Source organism: Ursus arctos, unplaced genomic scaffold (assembly GCF_023065955.2).
Source record: "Ursus arctos isolate Adak ecotype North America unplaced genomic scaffold, UrsArc2.0 scaffold_9, whole genome shotgun sequence".
Taxonomy (NCBI): domain Eukaryota; kingdom Metazoa; phylum Chordata; class Mammalia; order Carnivora; family Ursidae; genus Ursus; species Ursus arctos.
In genome coordinates, this window is record NW_026623111.1 from 68,595,469 (window position 1) to 68,608,105 (window position 12,637).

The 12,637-nt window shown below is 39.3% G+C and overlaps 1 long non-coding RNA gene across 6 annotated transcripts in view; it reads right to left on the bottom strand.

Annotated features, from left to right (window-relative positions):
* LOC123001631 (uncharacterized) overlaps positions 1-12,637 on the bottom strand; it is a 106,786-nt gene that overhangs the window by 31,219 nt on the left and 62,930 nt on the right. For 2 of the 6 annotated variants that reach the window (XR_008958500.1, XR_008958499.1), the window contains 2 exons: positions 1,542-1,658; positions 1-115 (listed from right to left, as the gene is read on the bottom strand). This is a non-coding gene — a long non-coding RNA (uncharacterized LOC123001631). The other 4 variants (XR_008958495.1, XR_008958496.1, XR_008958498.1 and 1 more) reach the window with 3 other exon arrangements.

Here is a 12,637-nt window from a genome sequence, read left to right on the forward strand (position 1 = left end):
CTTGGCCGCTCTCTCCTTCTATGCTCCAATCTCTGGGTGGGCCTCCCATCAACCAAACCCAGACTGAAGCCAGATGGCAAAGTTGTTCGGGAAATGTTGATTGTAGCGGTCATTCCTGAGAGAGCAGAAGTACAATATCTGAAAGCATAATTGCCTATATCTTATTGCAGAAAAATATAGAATGTTAAGGTTTATTCAGGAAGAATACTCTCTAGGCTGATAAGACCTTTTTATTTCATCTTTCCCTTGAGGGGTTCTCTCTCTACAACTGATACCACCATGATGCCTGGTTCCACTTTAGCACATGCATTTTTTTTTTAAATGATTTCTATTATATTATGTTAGTCACCATACAGCACATCCCCGGTTTCCCATATAAAGTCCGATGATTCATTAGTTGCGTATAACACCCAGTGCACCATGCAATACGTAGCACATGCATTTAAACACACACCAGTCCCACCCACTGGTTCCTTTCCCCAAATCTGAGATAACCTAGGAGTTTCAAAAATCAATAAGAAAATTAAAATACTGGAAATAAAAGAATTGTAATGTCTGTTTGTCTATAGCAAGCTTGCTTCAAAATTCTCAGGTCCTCTTCTGCATGCTCTCCCGTGACACCTAAATTTTAGCCCAAAAGCCTGGAACATGCTGCCTGGATCTATTACTTCCTAGTTTCTGGACTTTCTCCACCTCAATAGCTACCTCTCACCCCAGGTACTCTCAAGATCTTTGGACAAGTCTATGTCAGATCACGAGAAAGTATGTGTCCCGATCCACAGGCCACTCCATTTTCCTTTCCCTGACAGAAATCTCTGCTCAGGTGACCGGCAACAATGAAATCCCATCCCTGGAAGTGGTTCCTACCCCTTATGTACAGGGCTGTGGTTTTACGTTTGCTGGACCACCAGCCGCGTCAGCTCCTTGCTCATATATTACGCAATCCGTGCACATGTATAATCCACATCACAGGACTCTGATTTTGGGTCACTGATACTAAACAACTCTCAGTGTGACAGTGAAAACTTATTTTTCAGTAGATATCAGCAACATCCAAGCTTCCACATTTGGAGTCACACCCCTCCCCAACTTGGCAATTCTCCTGTGCTTGAGTATGGTTCTAATGGAGATGGCATTGTCTCCCTCTGGTGGAGGAATGCTGGCACCCTCTTTTGTAAGACTAAAACAAATAGTAATGTAATGTATCCATCTTCTTTGGTTGGGGTGATTTTCCACATTGAATAATACAACCCAGTAAGAGAAAAACAAATGAGACATTTATTATTGGCAGAAATGGACAAAAGAATGAATGTTTGGTGAAGTTTTGTTTCTTGTTTCCTTCCAGACATTTCAGCCACAGACTGAGAAAACTAAGGAAGACTGTGCGGAAGAACAGAGGGTAAACAGAATTATTCTTCTCAAATAAATCTATTTCAACTCTGTAAAGAAAAGAAAAACTCATGAGAGGAAATTTTTAATTGTCAAGATAGTCCTGTGCACTTAGAATGGAAATGCAAAATTACACAACATAATTTTGGCACTTCAGACAATGTTTGATAGAAAAGAGAAATGTTCTGAATGAGGATTTGTTCCTCTTCGCTGTGATTTCTTTCTTCAGAGGGAGAAGTGAGTAAAAATCCTGGTGTATTATTAACCAACTATTTTCCCACACATGAACATGAGAACAAAACAACAAATGAGGGAGGAGACAAAGGGAAAGGAGTTAACAAATCTTAATGTGGAATTCTGTTTACATGGAGTTAGTTCTCCATATGCATGCAGAAAGTTAACCAAGTATCCTCAGCTTTTCATGTCACCAAATTGCAGCCTACCATGGTTTCTCCTGGCAGTCTCAGAAAATTCTGTTTTAGAACCTAACAATCTTCTGTTCTTTATCTCAGCTGAAAATTATAAAGGCAAAAACTGCAAACGTTAGAGTCTGAATGTTCATGCTGTGAGTCTTTCCAATTTGACGTCAGACACAAATACTGTAGAACCTGAATTTCTCCTAATCCTTATGGCTCCTCCCATCTGAAAATATTTCCACATGCTCCATTTCCATTGAAATTTGGTAATAAAATTAATTACACCGTGGGAGAGAGAACAGATTTACAGACATGTAGAAAAGAAAGGGACAAGGTTTATCTTTGGGAGCTGGCTGACAGGCGCTCTCCTGTGGTAATAAGAAGCACTACCATTTGTCAGAGGCAGAATTTGACTTCGCTTAAGGTGAAGACTATATCGTACAATCAAAAAGACAGCCAGACAACGTAATAAGATATAAACACATCTTAATACAATGTTATGTTTTTGTAGATAACGTACAAAGGCCACCATGAGAAACATGGGTATTATATTTTTAAGTATGTTTACACATCATCTGGGAGGAAAAATCAAACTGACTTAAAGGTAAGCTGAATCTCTGGGTGAAGATCCTTATTATGAGCCAAACTCTGGACTAACCGTAGGGGAAACTGTAGAGGAGACAACTTTACTTTTGATTACTCTGGATTTCTGTCTGTGGTGGGTACCTTTGTCCTTTTCCCATAGTCCCTGGCTCCTTAAACATCTCTGCTATAGAACTCTGAAGCCTGGCCCAAATCCTGCCCCACGTCAGGACCTGTCCCAGCAGGTGTGATCCTGGTAGACCCCTGATGCCTATGCCTTCTTCTTATTGCTTCTGAGTAATGTTTGATCTTTTATAAGGATGGTTTCTGAACATATTCTATCATATGTTCTAATGGTAAGGATTAGAAGGCTAACATATTCTATCATATGTTCTAATGGTAAGGATTAGAAGGCTAACATATTCTATCATATGTTCTAATGGTAAGGATTAGAAGGCTAACATATTCTATCATATGTTCTAATGGTAAGGATTAGAAGGCTAACATATTCTATCATATGTTCTAATGGTAAGGATTAGAAGGCTAATAGGAAAAGTCATTTTTCCTTAAGTTCATTCCCCTGCTGACTCCATCTTGGTCAGAATGCCTGGAAGAGAAAGAATAAAGGCCTTGTCCCTGGAATAGGACAATAATTCTTTTCATTCAGCCCCTTTTTGCAGATTCATTGGCCAAAGAGCTGGAAACAGCTTAAAATGCCATCAGCAAAAGGACTATTTACTTTTTCCAAATCTGGCTTCATTTCCCATGAAAGTGGTAGCTTCTCTTCAGAATGTTATTTTGTTCTGCTCATTATTCTTTAAATGGCATCTCTAAGACTAACCGCCTGTTAAGCTAATTTGTCACCTCGAGTAAGTTAAAATGTATTTGTCGTAATAAATATATGCTGAGCTTTTTGTATTGTGCAAGATACTATGTGAGATAAAATAATTGAGAAAATTCTTTCTCTCCAGGAACTTAGAGTTAGAAAAAGAAAAAAAAATTCACTTATAAAAGTCATTATAAAACTCAAGACAGAATGTGCAAAGTGCTGTGGGAGTAGTACCCAAAAAATATGATTTTAGGGGCTTAGAGTAGAAAAAGATTAGTTCTTAGTCTGGTGTTTACAGAAAGCTACTTAGTAATGGAAATAATTGAGCTGGGCCTTGGAGGATGAGTATGGTTTGAGCAAACAAGTGGATGAGAGAACTTTGAGCAAACAAGTGGATGAGAGAACTTTGAGCAAACAAGTGGATGAGAGAGGCCCTTCTCCACAAAAAGAATAATACGAACTAGGGCATGGAGACAGAAAGGCAGAGCACAGGAAGTCAGACCCGCCAACTGATACAAGGACCACCATGCAGGCAGCGATGCAACCAGAAATCATTTAAAATAACAAATACAAAAATGACTGACCATCACATTCCACAGTTTAAAAGTTGTTTCATGTTTTCATCTATAAAAGAACTCTATTCAGTCTTTAATGAAATGCATGCAATTCATTAGTATACATGCTACTGTTTTTAAAGCAGTTGAAGCACCAGAAAGAAAACAAAATTTCCCACTGCAGAATAGGGAGAGAAACAAAATTAAAAGGGATTATCACAAGTTACTGATTTGCTAACGCATCTGTTTAACTCAAAAGGCTATATTCACAACGAGCAAATGAATTTGATATCAAAGGAAAATATAAATGTTCATGTAAAACTTTCCAAGACTCAATGACTTAAAATAAGTCAAATGTTCAAAATACTTTTTATTCAGAAATAATTCACTGTAAAGTTTGTTTCTGTTATATATTTTTCCCCCACAGAAAAATCCTACCTATTTTCAGAATATTCCTGCCGATATAAAAGATCAGGGAATATCATAACTCCCGTAAATAAATAATTTCAAATTATATCTTAAAGACACTGCAAGTTCTAACTTTTGCATGCTGTATATTAGTCAGTTTTCTAAGAGTAGAAGGCATTTCCATAAGCTATTTTTAACCTTGAGATGCAAGTATGAGCTGATTGAACAATTTCCCCACTGCTTCCAACAGCAAGATACATGTATCAAAGCAAGCAGTCCTCCAAGGAAAATGTTATTCTTATTTGCAGACAAAAGAAAGAGAGAAAACGGAAATCCAAGCAAAATACATTTCGGATAGCACAGTCTCAGGGACCACAAGCTCACAGAATCTTCCCGAAGGGTGACATTCAGGTAGTACATGGATAGAAGGGTCCAGAATTAGTCCATCTCCATCTGCCACCACAACAGTTAGAGAGGGACAGAGCCTGGGGAAATAGCTGTGCATCCAATAATCAAATGACTATCACTCCTACACTCAGAATAGGTAGGAAGGCAAAGAACCATTTGATAAAGGGCTATATATGGTTCTGTATGAAATGATAGTTACCATCATTTATATACAATTCATCTTACACATGGACATTGTTCTAGACACTTTACACATATTACAACATTTCATAAAACCATTTAATTCTTCCAACAATCCTGAAATGTAGCTATCATTTTTATTTTACGATTAAGAACACTGAGCCTCAAAGAAGTACAATAAGGTTTCTAAGATCACACAGCTCATAAACAGCAGAGTTGGGCAACTGACTCTAATACCTGTGCTCTTTCCGTAGTACATCTACTTTCAATGAGCACTTGGCTGAGGGATCAAGAAAGATCATCTGGCACCTCCTGCCTGCTGTTCCGCTAAATGTGGTTCTCCACTATCCTGGCTTCCCTGAATGTGGGCTTTCCATCTCCTTTACCTTCCCGACACACTTGCCCTGTGAGTGCAGGCTTCCAGCTGACTACACTTTTTTCCCTGCATCTGGGAACTCTCATGCATTTGCACATATTTAATTAATACATCCAAGAAAATGTCCACATGCTCAATAGGAGTCAACAGACTGAAGTGGTAGTCCAAAAAGACAGGACAAAATTAAGCTGTATTAGTAAAAATAGGATTGTGGCCAGGGCAAGGAAGCTACTAGTTGCTGTGTGTTCAGGGCTGCCAAGGCCACAACAGAGTCTGGGGCCATTTGGGACCCCATGGGCCTAAAGGAGATCCGTAGTCAGATGACACCCTCAAACACAGTGACCTAATAAAAAAGCACTGCAAGTGTCAACTTGGAGAACAGAAAGCATCCAGGGAGTTTAGAGGAAATCTTACTTTTCCAGATATTAGAAAGCCTGCAAATGAAAGAGGAAATAACCTTAATAATTGTTGCATCAGTTACTAGGTGCAGGTTAAAAAAAAAAAACTTGAAAAAATAGAACATAATGAAAATTAGAATATAAATGAAAAGATCTCACATAAAACGTAACAAGCAACTTGCCCGGAAAGTGTTCAAGGAGGGAACAGCTGACCATAGGTCATGACTGGGAAGGAGTTGTCCTTGGTGACCCCGTGAGGCTGTGATACCTGACCCTGTTTCTAACTGGGTATTGCTTTTTGAGCTCAGGGGCTAAATCCTCACAGCATCAGTATGTCCAATATTAAAGTCATTCTCTATTTCTCTTGTCTTCATTTTTGTAGATCAATATTCCAGTCCATTTTAGTTATTAACTCATCTTCTATTTGGGCACCAATAGAAGGGCTTTTTCTTTGTAATATTTTCTCTGGCATAATCCAAATCCAAGCAATTACATCTCAGTCTTGAACACTGCAACATCCTCCTGGTTTTTCTTATTGCTGCTCTTCCTAAACTGTTGATTTTTATTTTTGTTAATCCCTTGCTCATAAACCTTCACTAGCTCTTCATTCATTGCAAAATAAAACCAAATTCTTTACCCTCGAGTCTCAGGTTCTACAGCTCTCCAGCACTCTGTATGTCTGTGAGAACCCAAATGGATATGAGGTCCCTGCCCCACCGCTCCACACCCTCTTCTTTGCCCCTGCGGGACTACTGTCTCTGCCATTCCGTGGGTCATCAGGATAGCTTAGTACATGTGGCACCCAGCCCAGTTTCCTACATGTCCCCGCCCCTCATTTAATACCTCTTATTTTTATTTCATATTACTCACTAGTTCAAAGGCCGATGTCATGGTGTTGTCAATTATATCTCACCCTACAATGTGGCGGTGGAGAGAAAATATGTTATTTATTCTGTTTATAATTGTTCTGTTGCTCAAGAGCTCCTACCCACAGGTTAATGGGAGGGAGGAGGGAGTGTGCAGAAATTAATTTAAATTCAGCCTGTTTAAACATAAGGTTATCAAATCATTGTAATAGTTCTTTAAGTACGTCCTTTAGTCTCTTTTGGGTAAAAGCACTCAGATCCTCTCTCTCCTCTCTCTCTAAGATGGCATACAGGCATATGAGGCAATAGGGTATGGCTTATACCATCCACTACATACAATATACCATACGTACAAACATGGCTTCCACCACAGTGAAGGGGAAGATGTGGAGTCCTCAGACATGCGTGGGCAATGTTGCTGGACCACTTGGGTGCTAGCCACCCTGCTTGTATCCTAAGATGAAGTCTCCGACTACCATAGCCTAGGATCAGCACAGCACAGTCTTGGCTGGGGCCCAGTGGTGCTTCAGCCTCTCTTGGCTCTCACAGACAATTTAGATACCTCTGTGTTTGAGTATGAATCACATTTGTCCATAGTGTATATGTCCCATCTCTGTGGCTCCTTTTAGAGCCACCTCGCCTCCTCCACAGTGATACCCTCTGGAAAGTTCCTGACCAGACTCTCAGACACTTACATACCTAGCCTATACCACAGAAATATTGGGAGCGGCATGGGCCAAGTTGCTGTCAGCCCCTTTCTCTTTTTGACTACGTTGTTCTGCCAAGCTTACTGAAGCTTGGCTGCACCTCAAGTTGGTAAAGTACAGCCTATGAAGCACCATCTGTACAGACTCCCCCCAAAAAGGACAAATTGAGATACATGTATAAACACTTTACTTTCCTTCTTCACGTTCTCTATTTCATGCCATTATCACTCGGGGATTTTCCTTGTCTAGATCTCCATTACTTAAACTTTATGATCTAGAACTGTAGTTCTCAAATATAGTCTACAGACCAGCAGCTATCAACATCAGCTGGGCAATGTTATTAAATGCAAATGCTAGAGCCCCACCCCAGATCTGCTGGATCAGAAACTCGGACCATTGGTTCCAACAATTTTTGTTTGATCAAGCCTTCCACAGGGTTCTGATAAATGCTAAATTTGAGAACTATTGATCTAAACTATCAAATTTGGTTTATTACGTGACAAACAGGGAAGAAAAGAAAATCAGTGGATCTTTTTTTTGACAATAGCTGGGTTTGCAACACTTGCTGCAAATCCTTTGTTTGAATGTCAGAAGCTGAGTATTACCTAGATTCATCTATTTGTCTATTTTCTGAAAACAGGGGGAAAAAAGAAAAAATGAAAAGAAAGAGAAAATTTTCCTCTAGGCAGATGAATACCTCTGAAGACAGGGCAAGAACACACACACACACACACACACACACACACACACACACACAGAAAGGGAGAGAGAAAGAGAATAATTATTTTTTTTAAATATGAACTGCATTTCACTTGTAATGACTTACTAGTCACAAGATGAGGACAGCATTTTTTTTTTTGCTAAAAATATTACTATTATCAATTTGCATTTAAACATCTTATTGTTTGGTGCAATACTCACAAAAATTTTAATAATGAACTTTCCACTTTTAGTCCAAATATTTGTCTTTGGCTCAAGAACAAATAATATTCTCATTGAGATTTTAACCATGATTTCAATTTATTTTAGCAATTATGTCTCTATGTTTAGGGAGGACCACTCTTGAATCACATGCTCCTTAAAATCAGATCCTCCTTCAAAATCAGGCTAATCTACATTTCCAAATTTATTTCTTATTCGCTTCGTTAGGATTTCTCTATTCAAACCACAGAGTTTTATTCATATTATCTTTCAAATGTTTTCTGTTTCCAGACATTTGAGTATGATACTTATTCTTAAAATATTCTCACTACTTTTCTATCACATATCTGGATCCTACCCATCCTTTAAACCTTGCTCATTCTTTATCCATGAAACTTGTTTTGACCATTCCAAAATTATCTCTACCAACAAACCTCTATTGAGTTAATAGTCTTTCTCTTAAGTGTCTGGTGGGTAATTCTTTCTAAATTGCTTAGGAATTATTAATTTTTTAAAAATTTAACATAAAATAATACTTTATGTTGAAAATTACACTTTAGCAGGAAGAAAAAAACAACGACAATATTGCTCTTCAAAATTCTGGTAAGAGAAGAAATCAAGAGCCAGCACCTAAAGAAAACATTGCCCAGGAAAGAGAGAAAAACTTGTCCATTCCTGGAGCCAATGAAAATAAGCAAAGTAGCAAAACCCAAACTCTTTTTGAAAACAGACAGACAACAAATGAAGCTGATAGTATTAATAACAAAGGAAATGCTCACAGTGACCTAAAGATGTCCATTTATCCTGAATCCACTGGGAATAATGGGGCTGAGGATGGAGACAATGCTATCAACAAACTACGTGACCAAGAAGAATATGGTACAGCTCTCATCAGAAATAATATGCAATACATAATGGAGCCAAGGACTGTGACTGAACTCTTGGCAGAAGAAAACAAAGAGAACAAACCCAGGAATGTTCTAAGCAAAATTCCAGCAAGTGTGAACTATGTTAAAGTCCCCTCAAAAGATAAGAAGAATTATCAAAGAGATCCCCAAGCCCAGAATATTCCAGTTAAAAGCAAAAGCACCTACCATACCCAACATAGCATTGGCTATCCAAAACAGCTCCCAAAAGTCAAAAAAATCCCCAGTGATTTTGAAGGCAGTGGTTACCCAGATCTTCCAGAAAGGGGCGACAATGATATCTCTCCTTTCAGTGGAGATGGTCAACCTTTTAAGGACATTTCTGGTAAAGGAGAACCTATTGGTCCTGACCTAAAAGGTGCAGATATTCAAACAGAGTTTTCTGGCCCAAGTGAAGCTGATACTATCAGTCCTGATGCAAGAGGGCCAGGTTATAATGAGATCCCAGAAAGAGAAGAAGGTGGCAGAAGTACCATTCGAACGAGGGGTGAAACAAGAAAAGAGGCAAGCAGTGCTGATGTAAGTCTAGTGGAGGGCAGCAACGATATCATAGGTAGCACCAACTTCAAGGAACTCCCTGGAAAAGAAGGAAAAAGAGTAGATACCAACAGCCAAAATGCTCACCAAGGGAAAGTAGAGTTTCATTACCCTCGTCCACCCTCAAAAGAGAAAAAGAAAGAAGGCAGTAGTGATGTCGCTGAAAGTATTAATTATAATGAAATTCCAAAAAATGGCAAAGGTAGTAGCAGAAAAGATATGGAGCATTCGAATAGGAATCAAGTAATCTCATCAGAAAAACAGAGATTTCCTAGTAAGGGCAAAAGTCGGGGCCAGCTCGCTCCTTCTTATGATCTTGATAATGAAATTAAAAATGAAATAGATTCCCATAATGGCCTCAATAATGAGGAGACTATAATAACACAGAGCAGAAAAAATCATTATATACCCCACAGACAAAATTCTACACGGAATAAGGGTGTGCCACAAAGGAAAGGCTCCTGGGGTTACAGAAAACCCCATTCCAGGAGAAGGTTTAGCCCCCCTAGAAAGCATGACAGTAGTGAATCATCTGACAGCGGCAGTTCCAGTGAGAGTGATGGTGACTAGCCCACTAGAAATTCCCAGCAGGATAAAGGTTCAAATATCTAGTCATCTGTAACCTGACAGTAAAAGAGAGCCACCTGAGAGCAGACCAGATGAGAAAGGGCAGAGCAGAGAATTGAGCAAGCCAAGAAACCTGGCCTCCTGGGGAGTTTTGTTGCCATTGTAGTGGTCACAGTATGAGATTCTATTCAAAGGTATGGGTGTATGTGGAGAATCCGATTTTTTTGAGTAATTTTTTTCAAAAAGAAAAATTTATTAAGGATACGTGAAATAGGTAATGTTTGAATAGATGTCATTTAAAACTAGTTTGTAAATGTCACAAAAGCCTTCCTTTGTTGTTTGCTTTATAGATATGAAAAGCAACAATATCTCTCATATGATCATCTGTAATTAAATAATCTATTAGAAAGTCTGTTGTCCGTGGTGCTTTATTTCAGGGACAATAAGATTAGTTCTGTTTCTGGCAAAGGCAGTGTTATGAAGTTAATCTGTTGAATAAAGCTTAACTGCATTCCCTCATCCCGCTGTGCCTAAACCCGCATTTCCTTCTTCTTCCGACCTCCCTGTGCTCTAATGGAGATATCCTGCTTCCTAGCTTTCTACACAACTTTTCTGTGTTGCACATTTATAACTTCTTATAAGGCAAGCTTCATTTCCTGAAACAAATTTCCATGTTATCTTTTTTTTCCAGACAAAGAAGGGAATGGGGTGAATAGGGAAGAATGGAATGGGAGGAACAGGGATAATTTGAGAAGGAGAAGCACAAGTTTTGGCAAAGACAAGACCAAAACTTACTTTGGCAGATAGTATTCATTGGCTAATCCCAAATCACTTCCAGTTTATTTCTTTTCCCCAATCTTTCATATAGATGTTTTTCCAGCTAGTGGCCTTATGACACTCTTCTGGAAATTAGACCCAAGCTGCCTGGCAAGGGAGGGGAGTGAAATTCTGGAAGGCTTTTGCTCTTCCTGATAAGAAAAGCTTTTACAGCTAGTGTCATGCTTCCTCCTTTCTTACCCTCCTTTCTTCTTTGCTTGACATTAACATGATGCTTAACATGGGGGTGCAGCAGCCATTTTGTGACCATGAAGAAAAAGTGTAAGATAACGGAAAATATACATATTGGTCTCTGCCCCTGGTTCCTGGCATGAACTCTGAAAACCCTTAGAATTTCCTAAGTGATAAGAGCACTAGGATCATCTTTTGTCCTAAAGTTTGATCTTTGACCCTGGTTCCTGATGCAGAGCTCCTAAATCCCTTGGAATTTCCTGGGTCTTTTGTTCTAATGAGGTGACTCTTGGCGGGCTCCTAATCTGGGAGCTGGTCAGAGGCCAGATTAAAAACTCGAAATTTTTAGTCCTATCCCCCCATTCTCCAGAGAGGGAGGAGGGGCTGGAAGTGGAGTTAATAGTTATGCGTATGTGAGGAAGCCTCCACAAACACCTCAAAAGTATGGTGTTCAGAGAGCTCTCAGGTTGGCAAACACGTGGAGGTGACAGAGATGTGCTACCTGGAGAGGGCATGGAAGCTCTGCACCTCTTCCCACACACCTTACCCTTCACATCTCGTCCATCCGGATGTTCATCAGTATCCTTTATCATATCCTTTTACAATAAGCTGGCAAACAGGAAGTAAACTGTTTTCTTGAATGCTGTGAGCTGCTCTAGCAAATTAACCGAACCCAAGGAGGGGTGTGTGGGAAACTCTGTTTTCCAGCCAATAGGTCAGAATCATAGGTGACAACCTGGACATACAATTGGCATCCGAATTGGGGCGAGGGACAGTCTTATGGGACTGAGGCCTTAACCCGTGGGATCTGATGCTATCTCTGGGTAGATAGTGTCAAAATTGAGATAAATTGTAGGTCACGCAGCTGGTGTCACAAAAGTGCTTAGTGTGAGGGGAAAACCCACATATCTTGTGTCAGAGGTATTGTGAGTGCGGCAGAAGTGTGAGAGTAAAAGAGACACACAGGAGAAATGTAGGTTTTCTAACACAAAAAGACAAAATAATCACAGAGGGTACCACTAAACCAGCTCCATCAACCCCCTGCCCCCAGAATGCTTGTTCTGTGAATAAAATAATTCTCGATGTGTTAAGCAACTGTTTTTTTTAATCGCTGAATTGAATTACTAGTTTGTATACCTCTCTATTTCTTACATTCTTCTAAATGAGAAGGGTCAAGAGAAGAAGAAAGAGGTAGAAGGTAGAGAAAAGTGCCTATCCTTCTCTTGTCTCTCCAAGATACAAGTTTCCAAACAGCAGAAATCATGACTGGTACATTCAGGACAGCACCTAGATTACTGAGTGGAATAATCTATGTAACACAAATGATAAACATTGTCAATACAACATCATGGTGCCTTCAAAAAATCTAAACTGTACATTAGGTTGATAGAACGTACTTTTTTTGCTAAATGAAAGTTGCAATATAAGCTATGGAAAAAAATCAGATTCTCCACGTACACCCAAATTATAACAGCTAACATGTGCCGTGCTCTGTTACAACCTTTAATCTGCACACCGTCCAATTATACGATTATCATCACTATCCCCATTTTACTGCTGAGGAA